Raw genomic sequence first — 24,014 nt, 5'->3', positions numbered from 1 at the left:
GCTGTCTCATGTCAACCACTGTTTTTTTTATATAGAGCTGACACTGTCACGTAATTTTCAACAGTACATCCACTCAGGTGTCGACCCCCTAGGGGGTGACATCACTGTTACAGACACTCTGCTCCGCCTCCACATCATTTTCCTCCTCATACATGTCGACACACACGTACCGACACCCAGCACACACACAGGGAATGCTCTGATAGAGGACAGGACCCACTTAGCCCTTTGGGGAGACAGAGGGAGAGTTTGCCAGCACACACCAGAGCGCTATATATGTATAGGGACAACCTTACAATAAGTGTCTATCCCTTATAGCTGCTTATATCTGTTATTTTGCCAAATAAGTGCCCCCCTCTCTTTTTTACCCTGTTTCTGTAGTTGCAGGATGCAGGGGAGATTCTGGGAGCCTTCCTACCAGCGGAGCTGTGTGGGAAAAATGGCGCTGTGTGCTGAGGAGATAGGCCCCGCCCCCTTCACGGCGGGCTCTTCTCCCGCTTTTTACTGGAAAACTGGCAGGGGTTAAATACATCCATATAGCCCAGGAGCTATATGTGATGTATTTTTCGCCAACTAAGGTAAATTCATTGCTTCCCAGGACGCCCCCCCCCAGCGTCCTGCACCCTCAGTGACCGGAGTGTGAAGTGTGCTGAGAGCAATGGCGCACAGCTGCAGTGCTGTGCGCTACCTTGTTGAAGACAGGAAAGTCTTCTGCCGCCGATTTATGGACCTCTTCTTGCTTCAGCATCTGTAAGGGGGCCGGCGGCGCGGCTCCGGGACCCATCCATGGCTGGGCCTGTGATCGTCCCTCTGGAGCTAATGTCCAGTAGCCTAAGAAACCCAATCCACTCTGCACGCAGGTGAGTTCGTTTCTCTCCCCTAAGTCCCTCGATGCAGTGAGCCTGTTGCCAGCAGGTCTCACTGAAAATAAAAAACCTATTTAAACTTTTACTCTAAGCAGCTCAGGAGAGCCACCTAGATTGCACCCTTCTCGTTCGGGCACAAAATCTAACTGAGGCTTGGAGGAGGGTCATAGGGGGAGGAGCCAGTGCACACCAGCTAGTCCTAAAGCTTTTACTTTGTGCCCAGTCTCCTGCGGAGCCGCTATTCCCCATGGTCCTTTCGGAGTCCCCAGCATCCACTAGGACGTTAGAGAAATATATATTTTGTCAGGAACAGCAGGGTCCCTAGTGACATTAATGTGTTCTGAATGTGTATGAACATGTACTGAATGCCAATGTTGTGGATCTAATCAGGAAACATTATGGTCGACATAAGACATAAGACGTATTCGTGTCGACAACAGGGAGTAGTAACTGGGTAAAATAATTTTTTTGCGACCCCGAGGGGTCTGAGGGAAATATATACATAATGTTAATATCACGCCCCCACAAATACTACCACGTCTGTGCTCGAGCTACAGCTCAATGCAACCGAACCATACATACATATATATATATATATATATATATATATATATACATATACATACAGGTATAGGTTTTCTACATTATCATGTTAATTTACACCCAGTCATAATAGTTGGTGCCGACAGGGTCCCCCACATACGTCTGTGTCTCCCATACAGTGTTTTCTTTGGAAAAGCTTACAACTACTGACATGCTGACACTTAATCTCATGAAGCAAGTACCATCAGGAGTCGGCAATGCCAACAGAGGGATTCCCATAGCTGTTTGTGGCAGAGCACTCACACATGTCGACACACGTGTACTAAACACCCACCGACATTGCTATAATGGGTAGATTCCAGTATCTGACAGGGAAAACACAGAAACTTTTACCAACTCATTTACCACACGCTAATTATATATATATATATATATATATATTTGAAGAAGTCTGATGTGACGAAACGCGTTGGGTTCCCTGCAGTGACCCCCTTGCCTATTTTAAAAGCTAAGTTCTTACCTTCCTTTTTTATCCTTTTACTTGTTTTTGGATCTTTTTATGACCTTTTATGTAACCTACCTGTATGTGCTATTAAAACTGTTTGTTCGATTTTATATTTTTTGGCTCATGAATCATACATTTTTAATAGTAACCTTTTGCACGTTTACACAACAGTAGTCGCCGGTACCCTTATCCCCCCACTGTATATCTTTTTAGGCAGCATTGTACTAGTGTTGCAACCTTAAGGGGTGGCAGACACCTTTAACAAGGCGGTTGTGTTTTAAATATTTTCTTAACAATTTTTTAATACACAGTCTTACTACTGAGATTTTAATCCACAAGTGGCGCTGTATCATTTTTCGCATTATATATATATATATATATATATATATATATATATATATATATAGTGCTTAATTTTTGAACCTATATTGCACTAAACAACTGTGCCCCCCCCCTCGTTTTACACTGTTAGCTGTTCAACAGTGTTTTGGCGGGGCCAGCGTCTCTGTGAGGAGAAATTGGCGCTGTATAGTGTTGTGAAGGCTAAGCCACGCCCTCTTCTCGGCGCGTTTCAGTCCCGCTAGTTTTTCCCATTTTTATTCTGTCGGGGGTCAGTATACAGTGCCTATGCACTGTATACCTCTTTTCCAGGCTATATATAAGAGGTATATTGCTGCCCTGGGCGCCCCCCCCCCCCCCTGCGCCCTTGTAGTGACGCTTGTGTGTGGGAGCAATGGCGCGCAGCGCGACCACTGCGCGGTACCTCACAGACTCTGAAGTCTTTACTCACCCGGCTTCTTTCTTCTGGCTTTGTGAGGGGGGTGACGGCGCGGCTCCGGGAACGAACAGCTAGGCGAACCAAGTGATCAGACCCTCTGGAGCTAATGGTTTCCAGTAGCCTAAGAAGCAGAGCCCTTGAACTCAGAAGAAGTAGGTCTGCTTCTCTCCCCTCACTCCCACGAAGCAGGGAGCCTGTAGCCAACAGGTCTCCCTGAAAATAATAAACCTAACATAAAGTCTTTTCCGAGAAACTCAGGAGAGCTCCTCAGTGTGTGACCAATCTCTCTGGGCACAGAGTCTAACTGGAGTCTGGAGGAGGGGCATAGAGGGAGGAGCCAGTTCACACCCATTCAAAGTCTTATAGTGTGCTCATGTCTCCTGCGGATCCCGTCTATACCCCATGGTCCTTTTGGAGTCCCCAGCATCCTCTAGGATGTATGAGAAATACAGTAAAGAAAACAACAGCGCCATTGGTACATGTTTCTTTGGGGGGGTATCGAATTATTCACAATAGTGCTGTTATTCGCGTTGTTTTAATCACCCTAACTGATTAGGTAGTGCGAAAAACACCTGTTTTTCGTGTGAAAATCCATAGATCCCGCGAAAAGTGGTGGACCTATGTACGTTCGCAGCACTAATCGCGGGTCTTAGGGGCACCTATCGTGGATTATGCTTCATGTGAGCATAATCCCCAATAAGTACCGACATCAGCGATAAGCTCTGGCCTCTTGGGGCTGATTGGATAGCCCCCGCAAACCAATTAGCCGTGGTAATTGTATCATTTTTGTATTATTTATGTTTCTATCTTGATGTTTTCTTAAAACTGAATTGTTGCTTTTTACACATGGTATTTCTCAAGTGAACTTACATTGGGGCTAATTTAGACCTGATCGCTGCTTTGCGTTTTCACACAGCAGGCTATCAGGTCTGAACTGCGCATGCACCGCAATGTGCAGACGCGATGGACCGCAGCAACGGAGATCGCCGGGCAGCGACGGTATGGTGCGAAAATTCCGAACACACCTGCGATTGCAAGGAGATTGACATGAAGAGGGCGTTTGTGGGTGGTAACTGACCGTTTTCAAAGAATGTCCAGAAAAATGCAAGAGGGACCAGGTGTTTGGAGAGAGGGTTTCTGACGTCAGCTCTGGCCCCAATCATTGCATTGGAAGAGTAAGTCCTGGGCTGCGTACAGGCTGCACAAAATTAGTTTGTGCAGCTCTGCTACACATCCGAACGCACACTTGCACAGCGAATTCCCCCTCCCCCTATAGACGGCGACTACCTGATCGCAAGGATGCAAAAAACGCACCCTAGCAATCAGGTCTGAATTACCCCCACTGAGTGAACATAGTGCTGATAAGTTAGATGGACTTTAGGTTCTTCCTCCACTATTTTCATTGCTTTTTATTTAAGTGATGTTGACACGTGAACATATAATTTCCCAATGCAACTTAGCGGCCCAGGGTCCCCAACAGTTGTAATGACCAGTGTGGGAAAGGTAGGAAGCTTTACGGTGGGCTTTTTTGCCCCTTGCTGTGGAGAATGAGTTGGGCTTATCCTCTGTAATCTTACTTTATCTCTGAAGGACGTGCCCCACTCTTCCTCCACAGAGGGGTTAAAAACTACCTGTCATTTCATAGGTGTCTATGATGCTTATACAGAGGTTAATGTAGCCACTGCTTGCAGTACCATTTAAAAAATACATTGAGGGGGAATTCAATTGTTTTCCCTACTAGATGGCGCTGGACGGAGTAATTCAGTTGTTGCTCTGTTCGGCACAAGTGCTGTGGGGGGACATATTCCTGCTCACAGACTCCAGAGGTGGCTAGCAGAAATGTGTGACAGCTTCCGTGGTTTGGTCACCCTAATGGCTGTTTGGGCACCCTAACCATTAGTTTAGACAGGTTTACCCAGTCTAAATGGGAGCAACAATTGAATTGCCCCCTATGTATCTGATAAGAGAATTTGTTAAGGTGTGTACACACAGTGAGATACCTGCTATGTTCGATTTTGACTATGAGATTTCCCTTGAACTCCCCCAGAGCCCAGATAGCACAGATAGTACAGATTTTGACTATCTGTGCTTGAGATTTTGTCTATGTACGATTTTGACTAAGTGCCAATTTTGACTAAACTTTGTACTTGATAGTTCACTAGATAGTCAAGATTGACTTGCCTGCACAGGATATCTAGCCTTACGATACCGACCCCACGGGAGCGTGCATCGGGATCGTATCTGTATTGCAAGCTGCCTAATTCGGTGTGTACACACGGTGAGATTTTTTTTCTTTCGATTTTGACTACAAAATCGCAAGGTGTTATGCCACATGCGATCCCGATTCGATCCCGATGCGCGGTCCCGCCAGGTCGGTCCCGCCAGGTCGGTATCGCAAGAAAAGATAGACTGTGCAGGCAAGTCAATCCTTGCTAGATCGGTGTACTATCTGGTTCATCTCACATGTCATATAAATCTCACATAAGCCAAAATCTCACATAAGCCAAAATCATAAGTACACATAGTACATATCTCAAGAAAAGTTAGTCAAAATCGGTGGTGCTGGGCTCCGGGGAGTTCAGGGGAAATCGCAAAGTGAAAATCGGGCATAGCAAAGATCTCACCGTGTGTACACACGATAACACTGGGAGATATGCACTAACTTTTCATAAGATTTTTACTATATAGTCAAAATCTTACAGATTTATCTCATCCTGTGTACATACCTATAGACCTTTGCTAAAAAGTAAATTGTAAATTCCCTGAGATGTTTTTATTGGATAAAAAAAATAAAAAATTATAAACATTAAAAATTATTATAATGAAAATTATTCATGATATTCTGACTGATTGACTGATTGATTGATTGATTGATTGATTGATTGGATTGATTGGATTGATTGATTGATTGATTGATTGATTGATTGATTGATTGATACCTAAAAACAAGGTCATAAATGACAAGCATGCAAAGGTAAAACTTTGGAGTACATTTAACAAGTAATATTTTGTAATCGCTCATTACTAATCTTAATGGTGCCCCAACTAATCAGCTTCTAATGGTCATGTGTTTGGAAAATTACAGGAGCTGATTGGTTGGAGCACCAATTAAGATTAGTAACAAGTGATAAGAATATAACTCGTTGTTAAATCTGCCCCTTTATATGGCTGGCTTGTGGCTAATGACAACTCTGCTAAAAATGTACTTAGCATTTTACCATATCAGACTTAGGGGGTAATTCCAAGTTGATCGCAGCAGGATTTTTTTTAGTAGTTGGGCAAAACCATGTGCACTGCAGGGGAGGCAGATATAACATGTGCAGAGAGAGTTAGATTTGGGTGTGTTATATTATTTCTGTGCAGGGTAAATACTGGCTGCTTTATTTTTACACTGCAAATTAGATTGCAGATTGAACACACCACACCCAAATCTAACTCTCTCTGCACATGTTATATCTGCCTCCCCTGCAGTGCACATGGTTTTGCCCAACTGCTAACAAAATTCCTGCTGCGATCAACTCAGAATTACCCCCTTGAAGTATTTCAATCTCAGTACCACTCAGATCCAGCAAATGAAAAGTTAACTAATACACAGGTGTGAGCAAGCAGGATCAGTCCAACCTGTACAGTTGTGCAGAGCTAGGCTCAGTGGGCAAACATACTGGAATGTTCCTAGGAATGCAGTCTGACTTCCTGCATGCCGCAAGCACAAATCCATTGACCTAGAAACCTATGCAGGGAGTAACCTTAAGGAAACACTCTCCCACCAGCAGACCTGTTCATACCTTATTGGATTATATAAGGTTTTACAGGACTGCCAACCATACCGAGGAAGAGTAACTACCATCTAAAAACTATCCTGCTTGTTGTCTCTGTATCCTAACAGTGCAGGCACTCAACATGACAGCATTATTTATATTGGAAACATATAGTAATTCACATGACATACCCCTAATGCATTAAAAAAAGAATAAATGTAATAAGACAATCACATTTAGAATGTATATATTGCATTGATCAGTCAACAATTAGGCCTATATGTTTCAGGAAGCATTGTTTTCAATGTTGAGGACCAAACCAGTTCCATCCTGTAAATGAAAATAAATGAGCAACCTTTGGGCGGAATTCAAATGTTAGAACGCCGGCAGCCACTAGATGGCGCCCAAATGGAGCTATTCAATTGTAGCTCCGTTCGGGTGTGATGGCTGCTGGCTTCTGCTTTTCAGTTCGCACCCCCCCGGGTACGAAAAGTGACCCGTTTGGGCGCACTTTCCACAATCGTGCCCAGTACTTTCGTTGGGTTAAGCTGCTTTACACACAACTTTTATGGGTGCGATCTGCGCAAAAAAAATAATTATTGACCCCCCCCCCGCAATCTTCCATCACTTTAGACAGGAGATGCGGGCGCAAAACAATTGAATTTCACCTCTTTAAGCCTGGTGATGGTAGGTCAATTTGTAACAAACATGGTTAAATAAAATAAGATTTTACTCACCGGTAAATCTATTTCTCGTAGTCCGTAGTGGATGCTGGGGACTCCGTAAGGACCATGGGGAATAGCGGCTCCGCAGGAGACTGGGCACAGCTAAGAAAGATTTAGGACTACCTGGTGTGCACTGGCTCCTCCCACTATGACCCTCCTCCAGACCTCAGTTAGGATACTGTGCCCGGAAGAGCTGACACAATAAGGAAGGATTTTGAATCCCGGGTAAGACTCATACCAGCCACACCAATCACACCGTATAACTCGTGATATGATACCCAGTTAACAGTATGAACATAACAGAGCCTTTCAACAGATGGCTCAACAATAACCCTTTTAGTTAACGATAACTATATACAAGTATTGCAGACAGTCCGCACTTGGGACGGGCGCCCAGCATCCACTACGGACTACGTGAAATAGATTTACCGGTGAGTAAAATCTTATTTTCTCTGACGTCCTAGTGGATGCTGGGGACTCCGTAAGGACCATGGGGATTATACCAAAGCTCCCAAACGGGCGGGAGAGTGCGGATGACTCTGCAGCACCGAATGAGAGAACTCAAGGTCCTCCTCAGCCAGGGTATCAAACCTGTAGAATTTTGCAAACGTGTTTGCCCCTGACCAAGTAACAGCTCGGCAAAGTTGTAAAGCCGAGACCCCTCGGGCAGCCGCCCAAGAAGAGCCCACTTTCCTCGTGGAATGGGCTTTTACAGATTTAGGGAGCGGCAGTCCAGCCGCAGAATGTGCAAGTTGAATCGTGCTACAGATCCAGCGAGCAATCGTCTGCTTAGAAGCAGGAGCACCCAGCTTGTTGGGTGCATACAGGATAAATAGCGAGTCAGTCTTCCTGACTCCAGCTGTCCTGGAAACATATACTTTTCAGGGCCCTGACTACGTCCAGTAACTTGGAATCCTCCAAGTCCCAAGTAGCCGCAGGCACCACAATAGGTTGGTTCACATGAAAAACTGATACCACCTTAGGAAGGAATTGGGAACGAGTCCTCAATTTCGCCTTTCCTATATAAAATACAGATAATGGCTTTTGTCAATTCTGATACACGCCTGGCCGACGCCAAGGCCCACAGAATGACCACTTTCCACGTGAGGTATTATAGCTCCACGGATTTAAGTGGCTCAACCCAATGCGACTTCAGGAAATCCAACACCACGTTGAGATCCCACGGTGCCACTGGAGGCACAAACGGGGGCTGACTATGCAGCACTCCCTTAACAAAAGTCTGAACTTCAGGCAGTGAAGCCAGTTCCATTTTGGAAGAAAATCGATAGAGCCGAAATCTGGACCTTAATGGAACCCAATTGTAGGCCCATAGTCACCTCTGACTGTAGGAAGTGCAGAAATCGACCTAGCTGAAATTTCTCCTTTGGGGCCTTCCTGGCCTCACAGTACGCAACATATTTCCGCCATATGCAGTAATAATGGTTAACGTTCACTTCTTTCCTAGCTTTAAATAGCGTAGGGATAACTTCCTCCGGAATTCCCTTTTCCTTCAGAATCCGGCGGTCAACCGCCATGCCGTCCAACGCAGCCGCGGTACGTCTTGGAGCAGACAGGCCCCCTGCTGCAGCAGGTCCTGTCTGAGCGGCAGAGGCCATGGGTCCTCTGAGATAATTTCTTGGAGTTCTGGTTACCAAGCTCTTCTTGGCCCACCCGGAACAATGAGTATAGTTCTTACTCCTCTCCTTCTTATTATTCTCATTACCCTGGGTAAGAGAGGCAGAGAAGGGAACACATACACCGACTGGTACACCCACGGTGTTACCAGAGCGTCCACAGCTATCGCCTGAGGGTCCTTGACCTGGCGCAATATCTTTGTAACTTTTAGTTGAGGCGGGACGCCATCATGTCCACCTGTGGCCTTTCCCAACGGTGTACAATCATTTGGAAGACTTCTGGATGAAGTCCCCACTCTCCCGGGTGGAGGTCGTGTCTTCTGAGAAAGTCTGCTTCTCAGTTGTCCACTCCGGGAATGAACACTGCTGACAGTGCTAACACATGATTTTCAGCCCATCGGAGAATCCTTGTGGCTTCTGCCATCGCCATCCTGCTTCTTGTGCCGCCCTGTCGTCTACATGAGCGACCGCCGTGATGTTGTCTGACTGGATCAGCACCGGCCGGTGTTGAAGCAGGGGTCCAGCCTGACTTAGGGCATTGTAAATGGCCCTTAGTTCCAGAATATTTATGTGTAGGGAAGTCTCCTGACTTTTCCATAGCCTTGGAAGTTTCTTCCCTGTGTGACTGCCCCCCAGCCTCGAAGGCTGGCATCCGTGGTCACCAGGACCCAGTCCTGTATGCCGAATCTGCGGCCCCCTAGAAGATGAGCACTCTGCAGCCACCACAACAGCGACACCCTGGCCCTTGGAGACAGGGTTATCCGCCGATGCATCTGAAGATGCGACCCGGACCACATGTCCTACAGATCCCACTGGAAAATCCTTGTATGGGACCTGGCGAATGGAATTTCTTAGTAAGAAGTAACCATCCTTCCCAGGGCTCGCGTGCATTGATGCACCGACACCTGTATACGTATTAGGAGGTCTCTGTCTAGAGACGACAACTCCTTGGAATTCTCCTCCGGGAGAAACCCTTTTTATCCTGTTCTGTGTCCAGAACCATACTCAGGAACAGTAGACGCGTCGTAGGAACCAGCTGCGACTTTGGAATATTCAGAATCCAGCCGTGCTGTTGTAGCACTTCCCGAGATAGTGCTACTCCGCCGAACAACTGCTCCCTGGACCTCGCCTTTATAAGGAGATCGTCCAAGTACGGGATAATTATTTCGGCCATTACCTTGGTAAATACCTCGGTGCCGGGGACAGACCAACGGCAACGTCTGGAATTGGTAATGACAATCCTGTACCACAATTTTGAGGTACTCCTGGTGAAGAGGGTAAATAAGGACATGCAGGTAAGCATCCTTGATGTCCAGTGATACCATGAAATTCTCCAGGCTTGCAATAATCGCCCTGAGCGATTCCATTTCGAACTTGAACCTTCGTATATAAGTGTTCAAGGCTTTCAATTTTAGAATGGGTCTCACTGAACCGTCTGGTTTCGGTACCACAACATTTTGGAATAGTAACCCCGGCCTTGTTGAAGGAGGGGTACCTTGATTTCTCCTGCTGGAAGTGCAGTTTGTGAATTGCCGCCAGTACTACCTTTCTCCGAGGGCAGCAGGCAAGGCTGAGGTGAGGTAACGGCGAGGGGGAGTCGCCTCGAACTCCAGCCTGTATCCATGTGATACTATTTGCAGAACCTAGGGATCCACCTGTGGGCAAACCCACTGGTCCCTGAAGTTCCCGAGACGCGCCCCTACCGCACCTGTCTCCACCTGTGGAGCCCCAACGTCAAGCGGTGGACTCAGAGGGAGCGGGGGAAGATTTTTGATCCTGGGAACTGGCTGCTGGTGCAGCTTTTTCCTTCTTCCCTTGTCTCTGTGCAGAAAGGAAGCGCCTTTGACCCGCTTGCTTTTCTGAAGCCGAAAGGACTGTACCTGAAAATACGGTGCTTTCTTAGGCTGTGAGGAAACCTGAGGTAAAAAAAAATTCTTCCCAGCTGTTGCTGTGGATACGAGGTCCCAGAGACCATCCCCAAACAATTCCTCACCCTTATAAGGCAGAATCTCCATGTGCCTTTTATAGGCAGCATCACCTGTCCACTGCCGGGTTTCTAAAACCCTCCTGGCAGAATGGACATTGCATTAATTCTGGATGCCAGCCGGCAAATATCCCTCTGTGCATCCTTTATATATAAGACGACGTCTTTAATATGCTCTATGTTAGCAAACTATTTATGCTGAGGCAATTGCAGGTCTCAGTATATAACCTGAGTGTGTATATACAGACTTCAGGATAGCCTCCTGCTTTTTATCAGCAGGCTCCTTCAAGGTGGCCGTATCCTAAGACGGCAGTGCCACCTTTTTTGACAAACGTGTGAACGCCTTATCCACCCTAAGGGATATCTCCCAACGTGACCTATCCTCTGGCGGGAAAGGGTACGCCATCAGTAACTTTTTAGAAATTACCAGTTTCTTATTGGGGGAACCCACGCTACTTTACACACTTCATTCATTCATCTGATGGGGGAACAAAACACTGGCTGCTTTTTCTCCCCAAAAATAAAACCCCTTTTATGTGGTACTTGGGTTCATATCAGAAATGCGTAACACATTTTTCATTGCCGAGATCATGTAACGGATGTTCCTAGTGGATTGTGTATATGTCTCAACCTCGTCGACACTGGAGTCAGACTCCGTGTCGACATCTGTGTCTGCCATCTGAGGTAACGGGCGCTTTTTTGAGCCCCTGATGGCCTTTGAGACGCCTGGGCAAGCGCGGGCTGAGAAGCCGGCTGTCCCACAGCTGTTTTACGTCATCCAGCCTAGTAAGGAGTTGACATTGTCGGTTAATACCTTCCACCTATCCATCCACTCTGGTGTCGGCCCCACATGGGACGACATCCCATTTATCGGCCTCTGCTCCACCTCCACGTAACCTTCCTCATCCCACATGTCGACACAGCCGTACCGACACACAGCACACACACAGGGAATGCTCTGACTGAGGACAGGACCCCACAAAGTCCTTTGGGGAGACAGAGAGAGAGTATGCCAGCACACACCAGAGCGCTATATAATGCAGGGATTAACACTATAACTGAGTGATTTTTCCCCCAATAGCTGCTTGTATAAACAATATTGCGCCTAAATTTAGTGCCCCCCCTCTCTTTTTAACCCTTTTAGCCTGAAAACTACAGGGGAGAGCCAGGGGAGCTGTCTTCCAGCTGCACTGTGAAGAGAAAATGGCGCCAGTGTGCTGAGGGTGATAGCTCCGCCCCTTTTCCGCTGACTTTTCTCCCGCTTTTTTATGGATTCTGGCAGGGGTATTTTTCACATATATAGCCTCTGGGGCTATATATTGTGATATATTTGCCAGCCAAGGTGTTTTTATTGCTGCTCAGGGCGCCCCCCCCCCCAGCGCCCTGCACCCTCAGTGACCGGAGTGTGAAGTGTGTATGAGGAGCAATGGCGCACAGCTGCAGTGCTGTGCGCTACCTTGGTGAAGACTGATGTCTTCTGCCGCCGATTTTCCGGACTCTTCTTGCTTCTGGCTCTGTAAGGGGGCCGGCGGCGCGGCTCTGGGACCGAACATCAATGGCCGGTTCCATGCGGTCGATCCCTCTGGAGCTAATGGTGTCCAGTAGCCTAAGAAGCCCAAGCTACCACCAGTTAGGTAGGTTCGCTTCTTCTCCCCTTAGTCCCTCGCTGCAGTGAGTCTGTTGCTAGCAGATCTCACTGTAAAATAAAAAACCTAAAATATACTTTCTCTCTAGGAGCTCAGGAGAGCCCCTAGTGTGCATCCAGCTCAGCCGGGCACAGGATTCTAACTGAGGTCTGGAGGAGGGTCATAGTGGGAGGAGCCAGTGCACACCAGGTAGTCCTAAATCTTTCTTAGCTGTGCCCAGTCTCCTGCGGAGCCGCTATTCCCCATGGTCCTTACGGAGTCCCCAGCATCCACTAGGACGTCAGAGAAAAAATAATTTACTCTCAAAAGCACATTAGTTTGAAACAATAATAATCTGTACTTGGCTTAAAACTCATAATATAATACTTGTTATACTACAACATAACAAAACACTACACAAAAATCCAGTTCACATTCTTTTATCTCGAAAAATCAGTTTTCACTTGTCCTCTATGTAGCCAGTGCCCAAGGCTTTAACACAGAAACGGTGTATCGCCATATACAGAATTGTCACTGCTGTCATCACTTACCCCAAATCTGCTCCAGGCTGTATTGGCCCCTGTATCCCGCTTACAAACGTCTTGTCACATGATCTGTTGTCTTCTGTCTGCATGTATGGGCTGCTTACAATGCATTTCATTTAGATGGTTGTAAGCTACGATGGCCAGGAGCTACTGTGTTTTACAGTTTATATGCCAACAAAATCCACATTTCCAGCCTGTAGTTTCTGTTATACACCTTCACCAATGATCTTGTAAGCCAATACTGTACTGTGTCGACCTTCGTGATGGTGATGTTCAATGCATCCTTGTTAGACAGAAGCACACCTAGAAAATCAGAAGGTAAAATGAACACATTGAGCAAGCATTTCTCATAACATACTTCCTGTTATTATGCTGGAATACTGGGAAGGTTTAACCAAGCATATAAACTACACTAATCATTTTAAAATGTGGATGTGTGATGATTTCTCCACATTATAGGTTAATAGGAATGGCATGTTTTCATATCTTCATTTCCATCCTGTCCTGTTTTTCTCTGTACTTTAAATTTCTTGTAAGCAGTGGCATATGCGCACCTAAAGGTCTATGCCGAGATATAGAGCAAATTAAATAGCACTAGAAAGGAGCTTCAGGAGCTGTTCAATTCAGTGTGATGTTATCCCAAACTAGTGGAATTCTCCTTGCACCCCTCCGGGGGTGCGAGCAGAAATCTGACAACACTGGGTCCGCAATGCTATTTTGTGCCCTAGTGTGGCGCAATCAGCATCGCGGCGAGGTACTTTAGTCGGAGAATGCCCATTCTCACGACTAAACATCCTGATTAGTCCGCAAGTATGGGCATTCTCGGACTCAGCATCACGCTGAATTGAATACTACCCCTATGTTTTTAGCCATGCTGGAGTTATCTACATCAATCATGGGATTTTCCACTTTGTAATAACTTTTTTCAAACCAACCCCCTTTGCCCATACTGGTAGTTTGGTGGGGTTCTAACTAGAGATGAGCGGGTTCGGTTCCTCGGAATCCGAACCCGCCCGAACTTCATGTTTTTTTACACGGGTCCGAGCGACTCGGATCTTCCCGCCTTGCTCGGTTAACCCGAGCGCGCCCGAACGTCATCATGACGCTGTCGGATTCTCGTGAGGCTCGGATTCTATCGCGAGACTCGGATTCTATATAAGGAGCCGCGCGTCGCCGCCATTTTCACACGTGCATTGAGATTGATAGGGAGAGGACGTGGCTGGCCTGGCGTCCTCTCCATTTAGATTAGAAGAGAGAGAGTGAGATTGAGACAGAGACACTTGATTTACTGGAGCTTAGGAGTACTAGAGAGTGCAGAGTTTACTAGTGACTGACCACTGACCAGTGACCACCAGTGCAGTTTTATTTAATATAATCCGTTCTCTGCCTGAAAAAAACGATACACAGTGTGCTGCATCATCTATGTATAATATCTGACTGTGCTCACACAGCTTAATTGTGGGGGAGACTGGGGAGCAGTTATAGGTTATAGCAGGAGCCAGGAGTACATACATATTATTAAAATTAAACAGTGCACACTTTTGCTGCAGGCAGGAGTGCCACTGCCAGTGTGACTGACCAGTGACCTGACCACACTGACCACCAGTATAGTATACTATATTGTGATTGCCTGAAAAAGTTAAACACTCGTCGTGTGACTTGTGTGGTGTTTTTTTTATTCTATAAAAAACTCATTCTGCTGACAGACAGTGTCCAGCAGGTCCGTCATTATATAATATATACCTGTCCGGCTGCAGTAGTGATATATATATATATTTTTTATATCATTATTTATCATCCAGTCGCAGCAGACACAGTACGGTAGTTCACGGCAGTCTATATTAGCAGCAGACACAGTACAGTACGGTAGTCCACGGCTGTAGCTACCTCTGTGTCGACACTCGGCAGTCCATCCATAATTGTATACCACCTACCCGTAGTTTTTTTTTTCTTTCTTCTTTATACATACTACATCTCATTATCATCCAGTCTATATTAGCAGCAGACACAGTACAGTACGGTAGTCCACGGCTGTAGCTACCTCTGTGTCGGCACTCGGCAGTCCGTCCATAATTGTATACCACCTACCCGTGGTTTTTTTTTCTTTCTTCTTTATACATACTACATCTCATTATCATCCAGTCTATATTAGCAGCAGACACAGTACAGTACGGTAGTCCACGGCTGTAGCTACCTCTGTGTCGGCACTTGGCAGTCCATCCATAATTGTATACCACCTACCCGTGGTTTTTTTTTCTTTCTTCTTTATACATACTACATCTCATTATCAACAAGTCTATATTAGCAGCAGACACAGTACAGTACGGTAGTCCACGGCTGTAGCTACCTCTGTGTCGGCACTCGGCAGTCCATCCATAATTGTATACCACCTACCCGTGGTTTTTTTTTCTTTCTTCTTTATACATACATACTACATCTCATTATCATCCAGTCTATATTAGCAGCAGACACAGTACAGTACGGTAGTCCACGGCTGTAGCTACCTCTGTGTCGGCACTCGGCAGTCCATCCATAATTGTATACCACCTACCCGTGGTTTTTTTTTTCTTTCTTCTTTATACATACTACATCTCATTATCATCCAGTCTATATTAGCAGCAGACACAGTACAGTACGGTAGTCCACGGCTGTAGCTACCTCTGTGTCGGCACTCGGCAGTCAATCCATAATTGTATACCACCTACCCGTGGTTTTTTTTTCTTTCTTCTTTATACATACATACTACATCTCATTATCAACCAGTCTATATTAGCAGCAGACACAGTACAGTACGGTAGTCCACGGCTGTAGCTACCTCTGTGTCGGCACTCGGCAGTCCGTCCATAATTGTATACCACCTACCCGTGGTTTTTTTTTCTTTCTTCTTTATACATACATACTACATCTCATTATCATCCAGTCTATATTAGCAGCAGACACAGTACAGTACGGTAGTCCACGGCTGTAGCTACCTCTGTGTCGGCACTTGGCAGTCCATCCATAATTGTATACCACCTACCCGTGTTTTTTTTTCTTTCTTCTTTATACATACATCTCATTATCAACCAGTCTATATTAGCAGCAGACACAGTACAGTACGGTAGTCCACGGCTGTAGCTACCTCTGTGTCGGCACTCGGCAGTCCATCCATAATTGTATACCACCTACCCGTGGTTTTTTTTTCTTTCTTCTTTATACATGCTACATCTCATTATCATCCAGTCTATATTAGCAGCAGACACAGTACAGTACGGTAGTCCACGGCTGTAGCTACCTCTGTGTCGGCACTCGGCAGTCCGTCCATAATTGTATACCACCTACCCGTGGTTTTTTTTTCTTTCTTCTTTATACATACATACTACATCTCATTATCATCCAGTCTATATTAGCAGCAGACACAGTACAGTACGGTAGTCCACGGCTGTAGCTACCTCTGTGTCGGCACTCGGCAGTCCATTCATAATTGTATACTAGTATCCATCCATCTCCATTGTTTACCTGAGGTGCCTTTTAGTTGTGCCTATTAAAATATGGAGAACAAAAATGTTGAGGTTCCAAAATTAGGGAAAGATCAAGATCCACTTCCACCTCGTGCTGAAGCTGCTGCCACTAGTCATGGCCGAGACGATGAAATGCCAGCAACGTCGTCTGCCAAGGCCGATGCCCAATGTCATAGTACAGAGCATGTCAAATCCAAAACACCAAATATCAGTAAAAAAAGGACTCCAAAACCTAAAATAAAATTGTTGGAGGAGAAGCGTAAACTTGCCAATATGCCATTTACCACACGGAGTGGCAAGGAACGGCTGAGGCCCTGGCCTATGTTCATGGCTAGTGGTTCAGCTTCACATGAGGATGGAGGCACTCAGCCTCTCGCTAGAAAAATGAAAAGACTCAAGCTGGCAAAAGCAGTAGCACCGCAAAGAACTGTGCGTTCTTCGAAATCCCAAATCCACAAGGAGAGTCCAATTGTGTCGGTTGCGATGCCTGACCTTCCCAACACTGGACGTGAAGAGCATGCGCCTTCCACCATTTGCACGCCCCCTGCAAGTGCTGGAAGGAGCACCCGCAGTCCAGTTCCTGATAGTCAGATTGAAGATGTCAGTGTTGAAGTACACCAGGATGAGGAGGATATGGGTGTTGCTGGCGCTGGGGAGGAAATTGACCAGGAGGATTCTGATGGTGAGGTGGTTTGTTTAAGTCAGGCACCCGGGGAGACACCTGTTGTCCGTGGGAGGAATATGGCCGTTGACATGCCTGGTGAAAATACCAAAAAAATCAGCTCTTCGGTGTGGAACTATTTCAACAGAAATGCGGACAACAGGTGTCAAGCCGTGTGTTCCCTTTGTCAAGCTGTAATAAGTAGGGGTAAGGACGTTAACCACCTCGGAACATCCTCCCTTATACGTCACCTGCAGCGCATTCATAATAAGTCAGTGACAAGTTCAAAAACTTTGGGTGACAGCGGAAGCAGTCCACTGACCAGTAAATCCCTTCCTCTTGTAACCAAGCTCACGCAAACCACCCCACCAACTCCCTCAGTGTCAATTTCCTCCTTCCCCAGGAATGCCAATAGTCCTGCAGGCCATGTCACTGGCAATTCTGACGAGTCCTCTCCTGCCTGGGATTCCTCCGATGCATCCTTGCGTGTAACGCCTACTGCTGCTGGCGCTGCTGTTGTTGCTGCTGGGAGTCGATGGTCATCCCAGAGGGGAAGTCGTAAGCCCACTTGTACTACTTCCAGTAAGCAATTGACTGTTCAACAGTCCTTTGCGAGGAAGATGAAATATCACAGCAGTCATCCTGCTGCAAAGCGGATAACTGAGGCCTTGACAACTATGTTGGTGTTAGACGTGCGTCCGGTATCCGCCGTTAGTTCACAGGGAACTAGACAATTTATTGAGGCAGTGTGCCCCCGTTACCAAATACCATCTAGGTTCCACTTCTCTAGGCAGGCGATACCGAAAATGTACACGGACCTCAGAAAAAGACTCACCAGTGTCCTAAAAAATGCAGCTGGACCCAATGTCCACTTAACCACGGACATGTGGACAAGTGGAGCAGGGCAGGGTCAGGACTATATGACTGTGACAGCCCACTGGGTAGATGTATGGACTCCCACCGCAAGAACAGCAGCGGCGGCACCAGTAGCAGCATCTCGCAAACGCCAACTCTTTCCTAGGCAGGCTACGCTTTGTATCACCGCTTTCCAGAATACGCACACAGCTGAAAACCTCTTACGGCAACTGAGGAAGATCATCGCGGAATGGCTTACCCCAATTGGACTCTCCTGTGGATTTGTGGCATCGGACAACGCCAGCAATATTGTGTGTGCATTAAATATGGGCAAATTCCAGCACGTCCCATGTTTTGCACATACCTTGAATTTGGTGGTGCAGAATTTTTTTAAAAACGACAGGGGCGTGCAAGAGATGCTGTCGGTGGCCAGAAGAATTGCGGGACACTTTCGGCGTACAGGCACCACGTACAGAAGACTGGAGCACCACCAAAAACTACTGAACCTGCCCTGCCATCATCTGAAGCAAGAAGTGGTAACGAGGTGGAATTCAACCCTCTATATGCTTCAGAGGTTGGAGGAGCAGCAAAAGGCCATTCAAGCCTATACAATTGAGCACGATATAGGAGGTGGAATGCACCTGTCTCAAGCGCAGTGGAGAATGATTTCAACGTTGTGCAAGGTTCTGATGCCCTTTGAACTTGCCACACGTGAAGTCAGTTCAGACACTGCCAGCCTGAGTCAGGTCATTCCCCTCATCAGGCTTTTGCAGAAGAAGCTGGAGACATTGAAGGAGGAGCTAACACGGAGCGATTCCGCTAGGCATGTGGGACTTGTGGATGGAGCCCTTAATTCGCTTAACAAGGATTCACGGGTGGTCAATCTGTTGAAATCAGAGCACTACATTTTGGCCACCGTGCTCGATCCTAGATTTAAAGCCTACCTTGGATCTCTCTTTCCGGCAGACACAAGTCTGCTGGGGTTGAAAGACCTGCTGGTGAGAAAATTGTCAAGTCAAGCGGAACGCGACCTGTCAACATCTCCTCCTTCACATTCTCCCGCAACTGGGGGTGCGAGGAAAAGGCTCAGAATTCCGAGCCCACCCGCTGGCGGTGATGCAGGGCAGTCTGGAGCGACTGCTGATGCTGACATCTGGTCCGGACTGAAGGACCTGACAACGATTACGGACATGTCGTCTACTGTCACTGCATATGATTCTCTCAACATTGAAAGAATGGTGGAGGATTATATGAGTGACCGCATCCAAGTAGGCACGTCACACAGTCCGTACTTATACTGGCAGGAAAAAGAGGCAATTTGGAGGCCCTTGCACAAACTGGCTTTATTCTACCTAAGTTGCCCTCCCACAAGTGTGTACTCCGAAAGAGTGTTTAGTGCCGCCGCTCACCTTGTCAGCAATCGGCGTACGAGGTTACATCCAGAAAATGTGGAGATGATGTTCATTAAAATGAATTATAATCAATTCCTCCGCGGAGACATTGACCAGCAGCAATTGCCTCCACAAAGTACACAGGGAGCTGAGATGGTGGATTCCAGTGGGGACGAATTGATAATCTGTGAGGAGGGGGATGTACACGGTGATATATCGGAGGATGATGATGAGGTGGACATCTTGCCTCTGTAGAGCCAGTTTGTGCAAGGAGAGATTAATTGCTTCTTTTTTGGGGGGGGTCCAAACCAACCCGTCATATCAGTCACAGTCGTGTGGCAGACCCTGTCACTGAAATGATGGGTTGGTTAAAGTGTGCATGTCCTGTTTATACAACATAAGGGTGGGTGGGAGGGCCCAAGGACAATTCCATCTTGCACCTCTTTTTTCTTTTATTTTTCTTTGCGTCATGTGCTGTTTGGGGAGGGTTTTTTGGAAGGGCCATCCTGCGTGACACTGCAGTGACACTCCTAGATGGGCCCGGTGTTTGTGTCGGCCACTAGGGTCGCTTATCTTACTCACACAGTCAGCTACCTCATTGCGCCTCTTTTTTTCTTTGCGTCATGTGCTGTTTGGGGAGGGTTTTTTGGAAGGGACATCCTGCGTGACACTGCAGTGCCACTCCTAGATGGGCCCGGTGTTTGTGTCGGCCACTAGGGTCGCTTATCTTACTCACACAGTCAGCTACCTCATTGCGCCTCTTTTTTTCTTTGCGTCATGTGCTGTTTGGGGAGGGTTTTTTGGAAGGGCCATCCTGCGTGACACTGCAGTGCCACTCCTAGATGGGCCCGGTGTTTGTGTCGGCCACTAGGGTCGCTTATCTTACTCACACAGTCAGCTACCTCATTGCGCCTCTTTTTTTCTTTGCGTCATGTGCTGTTTGGGGAGGGTTTTTTGGAAGGGACATCCTGCGTGACACTGCAGTGCCACTCCTAGATGGGCCCGGTGTTTGTGTCGGCCACTAGGGTCGCTTATCTTACTCACACAGTCAGCTACCTCATTGCGCCTCTTTTTTTCTTTGCGTCATGTGCTGTTTGGGGAGGGTTTTTTGGAAGGGACATCCTGCGTGACACTGCAGTGCCACTCCTAGATGGGCCCGGTGTTTGTGTCGGCCACTAGGGTCGCTTATCTTACTCACACAGTCAGCTACCTCATTGCGCCTCTTTTTTTCTTTGCGTCATGTGCTGTTTGGGGAGGGTTTTTTGGAAGGGACATCCTGCGTGACACTGCAGTGCCACTCCTAGATGGGCCCGGTGTTTGTGTCGGCCACTAGGGTCGCTTATCTTACTCACACAGTCAGCTACCTCATTGCGCCTCTTTTTTTCTTTGCGTCATGTGCTGTTTGGGGAGGGTTTTTTGGAAGGGACATCCTGCGTGACACTGCAGTGCCACTCCTAGATGGGCCCGGTGTTTGTGTCGGCCACTAGGGTCGCTTATCTTACTCACACAGTCAGCTACCTCATTGCGCCTCTTTTTTTCTTTGCGTCATGTGCTGTTTGGGGAGGGTTTTTTGGAAGGGACATCCTGCGTGACACTGCAGTGACACTCCTAGATGGGCCCGGTGTTTGTGTCGGCCACTAGGGTCGCTTATCTTACTCACACAGTCAGCTACCTCATTGCGCCTCTTTTTTTCTTTGCGTCATGTGCTGTTTGGGGAGGGTTTTTTGGAAGGGACATCCTGCGTGACACTGCAGTGCCACTCCTAGATGGGCCCGGTGTTTGTGTCGGCCACTAGGGTCGCTAATCTTACTCACACAGCTACCTCATTGCGCCTCTTTTTTTCTTTGCGTCATGTGCTGTTTGGGGAGGGTTTTTTGGAAGGGACATCCTGCGTGACACTGCAGTGCCACTCCTAGATGGGCCCGGTGTTTGTGTCGGCCACTAGGGTCGCTAATCTTACTCACACAGCTACCTCATTGCGCCTCTTTTTTTCTTTGCGTCATGTGCTGTTTGGGGAGGGTTTTTTGGAAGGGACATCCTGCGTGACACTGCAGTGCCACTCCTAGATGGGCCCGGTGTTTGTGTCGGCCACTAGGGTCGCTTATCTTACTCACACAGCGACCTCGGTGCAAATTTTAGGACTAAAAATAATATTGTGAGGTGTGAGGTATTCAGAATAGACTGAAAATGAGTGGAAATTATGGTTTTTGAGGTTAATAATACTTTGGGATCAAAATGACCCCCAAATTCTATGATTTAAGCTGTTTTTTAGGGTCTTTTGAAAAAAACACCCGAATCCAAAACACACCCGAATCCGACAAAAAAAATTCGGTGAGGTTTTGCCAAAACGCGGTCGAACCCAAAACACGGCCGCGGAACCGAACACAAAACCAAAACACAAAACCCGAAAAATTTCAGGCGCTCATCTCTAGACTTCTAACCCCTTGGACTCCAAAATATTCAGTAGAGTTCATAATAAAAGGTACTTACTTACTTACTGCCATCTGAATTATACCTTTTTAATGCATGTTTAATATATGTAAAAATGCGTGTAACACTACAGATCATTGTCCCAAGTGAATCCATGCAAAAAACAAAATGCATATTAAAAAAACAGGCACAAATCCTCAACCAGTCCCAGCGCAAGACAGCCTGGGCTGGTTCCTACTATACCTAGGAAATCATAAGCATACTGTAACACAGCTGTAGTGAAAATCAGACCCAAAAAAGTGAAAAGATGGCTAATGAGTTGAGAGAAATAAAAATAGCATGCCCACTAATTCCAGAAGCGACTCACACATCACTGTACTTGTTGCACACGGGCCACAACAGCCTGCTTACTAGTTTATGCGAATACAAGAATTGCATGCTTGTGTATGTAGATAATCCGCATGACTGAATGTGGAAGCCTGTCCAACATACTGTTTTTTACTCCGCAGCTGTAATCATTAGTATCTGGACATGCACCCACCCCAGGTTGGGTGCAAAAGATCTGTCTGAAATAGGCATCCTACCTTCATTTGCATTTTATGGTTAAGCACAAAGTTTACCTACACAAGCATGACAGTTCCATGACAATAATCTCAGATGGAACAGATCTCTGTGTTTGCATTGTCGATGCTGATAGAGATAAAAGCTTAGCTACCATGCTTAATTATAATAATGCAATTCATTTTAATATTACAAAGAGATTTGATTAAACTAGCTTGAACATATGGAAAATATAAAAGCTTGTGTTATATAACATCGTGTGTGAAAGTGTGCATCTGGTACCCTGCTCTCTCCTCAGAAACAGAAAACATCTAAATGTAGCTCCAGATAAGCAGAAGGACAAGGGGCATATGAAGTTATATAATTGTGTTAATCATTTACTGCCAATATGTGTGTATAAATAACGAAGCTGACCAAAGTAAAGCAGATTACTTATGAGACATGCGGCTGTGTGTGTCTTCTTGAGTTTTCTCAGCAATACATTACGACCTGGTATCAAGAGGTGACATGATAATAGAGGGACCAAACCAGAGCTACCTAGACAGCTCTATCATTTAATGGGGGACTCTACGGGATGACTAACACAAGGAAAAGCATCTAATGATAGTTTCTGTGTTGGAAGCGAATTGTTCTCAAGGACTCTGATTTCACATTGGGTGAGTAAAACGATTGGACTGCAGCCATATTTTGCTCAAAATCAGACTCCTTGAGTGTAATTCTAGAGACAATGTGCATTTATGTTTTTCCTTGAACTGTCATTATAAAGAAACCCGATTATCTTGTCACACAGCCTAGATTACTTGAATTATGTTGTATTGCGCAGCTAAAAAGTATTGCTTGTTGTAATCTAAGGCAGATACAGGTGTATTGCTTGCGCAGCTAAAGTTTATTGCTTGTTGTAATCTAAGGCATATACAGGTGCATTGCTTAGCTAAAGTGCATTGCTTGTTGCAGCTACAGTCTGTGTCTATGTCTTATTAGCGCATGCGCCCACAGAATAATTGGAATAGTATACAAAGGCGTACCTAGTTTGCAATTGTGTGCGGTACAGAGGTGTACCAAGGTTAATTATTATGCAGGATTTACCCAGTGTTTTTTGCAACATAGATAAGCATCTCAGCATGAGAAAGGTGTTTTTACAGAATTGTGATTATTGTGGGATGTCATTTAAATGTTCAAATGTTATCAGTGCATAGAAATGAACCATATCCTTTATGCTTAGCTGATTAACCTACTGATCATTTTTTTTTTTTTTAAATACCAGCAGTGTCCAACAAGTTGTCAGAAAAGTTAGAAGACTGAATATGGTGTTTTAGATTGCATGTATTGTAAATGTGATTTAGTACAGTCAGACAAGTTCAGTAGAAACAAAAATAGGCTGAGAAAGGTTTGTGTCCAGACAAAACTTATAGCCAGTGATACACAGATACTTCTCGTTCAAGGACATATCCCTCTTCACCGCAGGTGGATTCGGCCACACCCAGAGGGCTTAATTACCCCAATGGGAGGGAAAGGGAGTAAGATGAAGCGCTTAGCAGAACGTGAGGGAAGGAGAGGAATTAAGCGTATTTAACGCTATCCTTAAAAGAGCTAATTTTCCAAAGGATGGAATCTTAGATACAGAGGCTTGGAAAAGGTTCCAGGCCACAGATA

General features: G+C 46.2%; 1 protein-coding gene across 1 annotated transcript in view; it reads right to left on the bottom strand.

The window, feature by feature from the left end:
- Nucleotides 1–24,014, bottom strand: part of TNK2 (tyrosine kinase non receptor 2) — a 544,303-nt gene that overhangs the window by 405,916 nt on the left and 114,373 nt on the right. The window contains exon 2 of the mRNA XM_063916519.1: nucleotides 12,970–13,266. The gene's annotated coding sequence lies outside the window, so the exon portion shown is untranslated. The remainder of the gene's footprint in view (nucleotides 1–12,969; nucleotides 13,267–24,014) is intronic.

Source organism: Pseudophryne corroboree, chromosome 4 (assembly GCF_028390025.1).
Source record: "Pseudophryne corroboree isolate aPseCor3 chromosome 4, aPseCor3.hap2, whole genome shotgun sequence".
NCBI lineage: Eukaryota > Metazoa > Chordata > Amphibia > Anura > Myobatrachidae > Pseudophryne > Pseudophryne corroboree.
This window is presented reverse-complemented; position numbering and strand designations above follow the sequence as displayed.